Source organism: Heloderma suspectum, chromosome 2 (assembly GCF_057233095.1).
Source record: "Heloderma suspectum isolate Gila_16-S chromosome 2, 16-S_ref, whole genome shotgun sequence".
In the NCBI taxonomy this organism is placed as follows: Eukaryota; Metazoa; Chordata; class Lepidosauria; order Squamata; family Helodermatidae; genus Heloderma; species Heloderma suspectum.
Window position 1 is genome coordinate 213,943,151 of NC_139459.1, and position 7,300 is coordinate 213,950,450.

Here is a 7,300-nt window from a genome sequence, read left to right on the forward strand (position 1 = left end):
TATCACTTCATCTAGTAAACATTAATATGCAGGAGTCAATCTGGGCTTTCTTATTTCCAGATTGCTAATTCTAAGGAGTGAGAGGCAGTCAGTTAAGCAGGAACTCTGTAGGATGGTTCCCATTGATTTCAAAGGGACTAAATGTGTATTTTAAACAAGCTTTCATCTTAACTGTGGCTGCAATCCTATACAGACTTAACCTGGGAGTACATTCCATTGAACACAATAGGACTGACTGACTTCTGAGTTGACAGGCATAGAATGGAGCAGTATATTACTAGTGGAGGTGTGTGTGGAGATCACAACAGCAGGTACTCTGAACTCAGCAAATACTCAGAAATGACAAGGAATCCCCCCACTTGACACTTGCTTTGAGTACTGTCTTCCTCAGAAGAGCACCTAAATCGCCAATCTGTGGAAGAGCTAAGTCAGTTGCGGCCCAGGAAAGCAGACAGATTTAAATGCAACAAACCAATGACTTCCAGGCTCCAGCTCAAGTAGAACATAACACTTTCAGATCTCTTTGGGATGGGCCCTGTGCTGCCTGTCTGGCTGCATTTTGTTTTGGGTTAGGAACTCTTATCAATATTAGTAGAAACCCAAGGTTAGCTGTTGAGATAAGGACAGTGAAAATCACGTTAATTTCTCTCTCTTGGGAATCAAAGAATACTCTTTCATCATCTCATCTAGCCTTGGCATTGTTATGGGCATACTGTGCTTGCAACTCCGGGAAATAATAAACTGCTTTTATTCAAAAGTTGTTTGGGACTATTTTTCTAGCACCTTCCCAGGTCTTAGCTGCAGTTTCTCATTTGGAGAGAGCATGTGCGGGAAATGCACCGTATGGAGTATCCAAGGGTGATATCAAATAATGTTATACATATATAATAATAATTAATAAACTGGTTCACCCATTGTGGGAGGGAGGATAGTGAAGGACGTAGCTCATTCAAAAAAAAAAAACTCCCACACACACCTGGTCTGAAAACCCTGCAAACTGAATTTTTGTTTTTGTTATTCCATCCTTCTTCCCATATGTATTCCCAACAGCCCTGTAAGGTAGGTTAGGTTGAGGATTTGAGTTTGAGTCTCTGGATCCAATATGAACTTGAGCGCACTCTGGGAGAGAGCGGAGGACAGGAAGGCCTGGTGTGCTATGGTCCATGGCTTCAGGAAGAGTCAGACATGACTTAACAACTCCAGATCCAAGTCACATGCTCGCTGAGAGCCTTCCCCAACTTGGGACCCTCCAGATGTATTGGACCACAACTGCCATAAGCCCCACCCATCACGGTCATTGACCATCTGGCTGGGGATGGTGGGAACTGTAGTCAAACCCATCTGGAGGGCCCCAAGTTGGGGAAGGCTGCTCTAGGAGCACAGTAGCTGGGACTCTCATTAACCATAAAGGCTGCCTAGCAACTGACTCAGTTTTCTTAAGGAAAAAGAAAAGTGGGCTGCCTTTTACCATGGGCATCATCATCGCCATCAACTTCCTGATTTCCGGGTGAAGTCAAGGATGTAATTTACCTTACTCAGGAGTAAAGTAGATTCAGCTACAGCTAGTTTACTATGGGACGACGGACGAGAAATGTCCGGCTAATGGGGTTCTGTATCCACGGCGCAAAGCCAGGCTGCATTTCATTAAGAATCTTTTGAATTATTCGCGTTTGTCCAGAGAAATCGGGGCATCTCCATCGGCTAACCTTAAAAAGGAAAAGAGAAAGGAAAAGACGGGATCGCAACTTTAGAGGCACGGACTATAAACTGCCCTTCCCACTTCTTTCGGGGTTTTCTGGAGAATGAAGAATTTCCACATCGCACTCCTCCTGTTGCGCCCCCTCCTCGCCGGTCTGGTATCCCAAATGCCTTGGACCAGCTCCCTGCCTGAGCCCCCTCACGCTGAGAAAGAAGGCGAGAAAGAAGATTATAATAGCTGTGTGTGTCAGGAAAGGCGTGTTTTGGCTGGGAACTTCTCCCTTCCCCAGACGCTGCGCTTCTTTAATTATTGTTGTTATGGCGTGTTTTCATTCTGCTGTGTGTCATCAAGCAGGCAATTAGTAAGTCCAGAAACACTGGTTGGGTTGCGTGGTCTTGGAAGGAAATATCCAGTACTCTCATCGGGGCAGCAAGCATACACCTGAATGCAATGGTGCAGTTAGGACTGGACCTTCGGGCCAAAGTCCAGGGCAAATTACCACCCGGGAAGCAGCACGTGGCAAGGGAATTGGATGATGGTGTTATGATTTAAATGAGTTTAAAAGGCAGTCTGCACATGCTCTCTGTGTGTGTGTGTGTGTGTTTAAAAATCAGGGTTTGCACAGTTTTGTTGTTGTTCTAACATATTGGGAAGGTAGAAACAGTTTTAAAGCATGGAATGGCTGTGGGAAGAGAAATGGTAGTTGCGTGCTTCACAACTGAAGAGTACAAGGCCACCCGAGGAGGGGCCCCATAAGATCATTAAGTCCAGGATCTAACATTACCCAGCTGCATCACTGTCTGCGCCTGTCTTTAAAGCACCTCATCATGTATGTATGTATGTATGAATTACATTGATATCCCTGCCTTTTTTCCTCTTGGAAGGAACCCAAGGCGGCTTACATGGGCCTCCTCCTCTCCAAATTACCCTCGCAACAACCCTGTAAGGCAACTAGGCTGAGAGCCAGTGACTGGCCCAAAGTCGCCCAGTGTGCTTCATAGCCGAGTGGGGACCAGAGCCCGGCTTCCCCGCGTCCCATTCCACCATTCTAGCCGCTACCCCACACTGGCTGTCATGCGCGTTCATTTACTACATGTTTATCCTGTCCTTCCACCCAGGAGGTCGAGGGTGGCGTAGGAAGCTCATCCGCCTCACGCTATTTTCCACAAGAACGAGGATGGGCTGAGAAAGCGTGACTTGCCCAAGCCAAGGCCACGCGGGGAGCTTCTCTCGGCTGAGCAGAGATCTGAAGCCTGTTCTCCCGTCCTAGTAGTCCGCGCTACTCAGGCACTCACTCTGCAGTCCCGCTGGAGGAGATCACTTGCGACGAACGTGGGGGTGGGCCGGGTGGCAGGAGGGAGGCGAGAGAGAAATACCTGGCTCCTTCTTGCGATTTTGTGCCACAGAAAACAAGGCTCTAGTCTGGTTCGCGCTGCTTTTCAGAAGCGACCCGATCTTCCCGTTTCGTCCCAAAGGGGAGCCACACGCTAGGCGAGCACAGAAAAATGACGCGGCGGGTTGACTCACAAGTAAGCCCCCGCTGTAAGCCCCGCTGTGTTCGACGCGGCTCAGTTCGGAGTCAGTCTGCATAGATCTGCACCTCAGTGGGTCATTCCGAAGAAGAAAGGTTCTGGAGCAGAAGCCAACCGTATTAAAAAAAAAAAAAAAAAGGAAGGAAGGAAGGAGAAAAAGCCTCGCTCCCTAATCCCAAAATGTGCGAGGGCGGCAGAGGAGGCTGTAATATAGTTCGGGGACGAAGACAATGGAGCCTGCACGTCCAAAGAAGCACCCTTATTTATTACACTGCTAGTTTATATATTGTACGGCTGAGGTTCGGCATAGAGAACAGGATCCGGGGTTGAACTTTGGGAGCAAACCCTCGCCCGCCCCCCTCTCCAAATTAAGCTCTTGCTTTGAAAGCTCTGCTGCTGCAATTGACGGGAAGGGAGGCGAAGTTTCTAGTTTGCCTCGGGGTTGGGCGTCGGGGAGAAGAATCTCTTCAGCCCCTCTCCCCTCGACCAGGTGGGTCTTATTCTCCAGCCTCCAGTGGGTGTCGCAAAAGAAAAGCCCCAGCGAGGTCAAAGCGATGGGTGACCCTTACTCCCCTCACTTTGCTGTGCCGGGGCATGAGGGTTGTAGCCAATGCCAGCCCCACTTAGAGTCGATCCATTGAAATGAATGGGACTTAAACCAACATTGGCTACAACCCTGAGTGATAGCGGCGGAGATCCTCTAGACAGTGGAGAACGGTGGCTCCGATTTTGGTGGGGCTGTAAATCCATTCTGGGTTTCAGTCAGAACCTGCCAGAACTCTAAAGGAGCTATCCAAGGTGCTGAACTTACTTTGGGGATAAGATTCCGCACTTTGCATAGCTCCTTTAGAGTGCTGGCTCGCTCAGACCGAAGCCCGGAATAGACTCACAGACCCAGTGAAGTCGGAGCCACCAGCCTCCACTCCTCCTAGATGTGCTCGACTGCAACTCCCATCATTCCCAGCCTGCATGGGCATTGGTCACGTTGGCTGGGAATGCTGAGAGTTGTAGTCTAACTCATCCGGAGGACACCAAGCTGCGGAAGGCTGGAGCAGACACATTCCGCTGGGTCATCTCGAAGTTGAGGTCATAGAAGTCATAGAAACATAGGGTTGGAAGGGGCCTGCAAGGCCATCAGGTCCAACCCCCTGCTCAGTGCAGGAAGCCTAATTCCCTGGCGGTTCCCCATCCAAGTACTAACCAGGGCTGACCCGGCTTAGCTTTCAAGATGAGCCTCAGGTGGTGTGAATGGGGGGGCGGGGGGCGGGGACAGGACGCTCATATAGTGGGGAGCATTAGGTGACTCTGCTCTGTGGAGGGATCGTCACACACTTGCTTCGAGTAGTTATCGCTCACACACACGGATGTGGCTGTCACGGTCTCATCTCTGGAGGACTTCAACCCAATGTTCGTCCATCTCTCCAGTGAGTGGACAGTGACACCAGGTGTCACAAGGCGCTCCACTAGCCGTCATCATACCTCAGAAACCGCCTCTGCCTCTATTAGACCCTACACCGGCTGCGTGCTGCAAATCAGACCTTGCTCCCTAGTCTTTCAGCGTGCGAGTTCTTCAGTTACTAGCAGGGCTTTTATAGCGGTGGCTCCGAGGCGGTGGGGTGATCTCTGTCCCATCTCATTGGGTATTTTAAAGAAAGGGGCGCAAGACCTCTTTTAAAAACATTAAATAAATAAATAAATCAGCTGACTTGCGGCTTTTTCGGTTCATTAATAAAAGCTGGTATTGAGCTGTACTTTTAGCTGCTGCTATTTTTCCCCTCCTTGATCTGAGTTCTTCAATTTGTTTTTTTTATGTAGTGGGCTTTTTATGTTTTGTAAGGCGTTTTGACTGAGCATAAGAGAAAGCGGCTAAATAAATAAATGTTATAATCACTGAATGATAAAACTGCATGTGTGAACTAACTCTTATGTTTCACCTTCCCCTAGTTTATTCCTTCAGGTTTTCTAGTTCCGTGCCCCAGGTTTCCAAAACAGCAGGGATAGTTAACCATTTTCTTCGCTGTCCAGGAATTCTTAACTTACCCAAATTCAACCTTCAGTTTTGGCACAGGAGAAAAAACACACAGCCATCTATAACCAGACAAAAGGCTGGCATTTCTTCATACTTGTGCTGTGCATGCCCCCGCTCCACAGACGTACCTCTCCTCCCCCTAAGTGCTGGGTCAAAAGCAGAAAAACAACAAGACTCGGAGTGGGTCCCTTCGGTTGTATGTATATTCAAGGTGGCAGCACAGCCAATCAAGCAATCGATATATCCAGGGTTCAGGGGCTCTTTCCTCTTTCTGCGTTGGCTGGAGCAGCATCGCCCTTCCAGACGGATTTACTTTAGAGCTAACAAAGTTGGGCAAGTAAGTGAGAGGAGGGGAAAAAGAGGAGGCGGGGTGGGTGTTAACCCGTTCAATATGGACTTGAGGGAGGGAGGGAGGAAAAAATGGCCGGAGGGCGACCGAGTGGATGGACAAAACCACCGATTGAATGCAGCCCTTCTCTCAAAGAGGAGAGGACCAAAGCAGTCTTAGATGAAGGATCCATGTTCCTTTCCAGGGACAAGGGGTGGGCAATAGACGCATTCTCCAGGGATTCTTTCGAGAGAAGCCCCCGCCCCCCCCCCCGGAAATACTGAAGCGGCGATTCAAGAACCTGAGCTGATTTAATTAAATCGAGGGTGGAGCGTGGGTGGAGTTCTGACCATGTTTAAACAAGTAACAAAAGTTCCATTGGCAGACGTAGATTTCAGCTGATTTGTCAAGAGTAAATAGTGAGAGCCAAAGGAGCCCTAATCCATATTAACGAGGGACATGGATTTGGCAGATACGGCTAACTTTAGCATCGAGTCCTAGAAGGAATATCTTTCAAACCACGGACACAACGCAGTCCTTAGAGGTATTCGAGTTCAGTGAGGGTAACTTCCAGGAAGCTAAGCATAGGACTGCAATCTATGTCTTTCAGAGTTAAAAGAGCTCAGATGCAAGCTGAGGTTATAGAGCAATTTAAGCAACGTCTACTGGCTGCGGCGAGATTGATCAAGTTGTGAATGTAGTACTAATTTTAATTTGGAAGTCTAAATCCATTTACTGAAGAGAACACCTTGCCTTCGATGAGTCGACTCCAGTCTCCATAGATCTCTTGGACTTATACAACAGACGTTGATGGTTTGCACAAAAACACATAGAGAAGACTGCAGCCTTTATTGACCTAGCTACTTATTTCTAGGTGCTCGCTCAGAATCATAAACTGAATTAACTTGCAAACATTTGTGAAGTTAATCGACCCATTGGAGACACTGTGTAGCGTTTCAGGAGCCCAAATAGCTTCCTGCATGGTCATTCTTGGTTTTTAGGAAATTCAGAGCTTCGCCTTCACTGGGCTCAGTTGCACTTAATGAGGGATTGGAAGTTTCTCTTTTTTCTTAGGACAAACCACGCAATGAAACAGCGACCTCTAGCTGCATATGGAGATTCGAGGGAAGAGCCTTTCTTTTCCCACCTCTGAGCGATCTTTACTGCCTCCTTAAGTTAGTTGGGGCAACAATAGTTTTCCAAAGGTTCCCTCCCCTGTAACAGAGACAAGGGGGCAGGAACGATAGGTCTCTCTGTCTCTCTCTTCATATCCTTTAGTGGCTCTGCAGGCAGTTCCAGCTGTTTTAATCGTCCATAACATCTTGTACAACGAGGGGCAATTAGCCCAGCTCCCTACAGTGTACTCTTAAAATGGGGGTGTGGGGAGAATAACAGAAGCAGAACATATTGTGATCCATCCAGGCCTTTTCTCACACAGGGGGAAGCAACGCTATTTGGAAAGTAATATTACCCTTAATAATGAATTGATGCTCTCAAACCAGTGCAGGAGCAATGGCCAGCTATAAAGGTCACAGACCCCAGCTGAAGAATGATAGAAGAGATAAGGTTATAAGTGCTTACTGGACTATCCGGTTGCTTGCAACAGTTACATACTTTTGACCCATAAGAACTTTGTGCCCACATTCAAAAGCAGGACGCTCTGCAGCCAGTAGGGGCACCTTGGTACTGGACTGCTATTAGAACATTGTCCA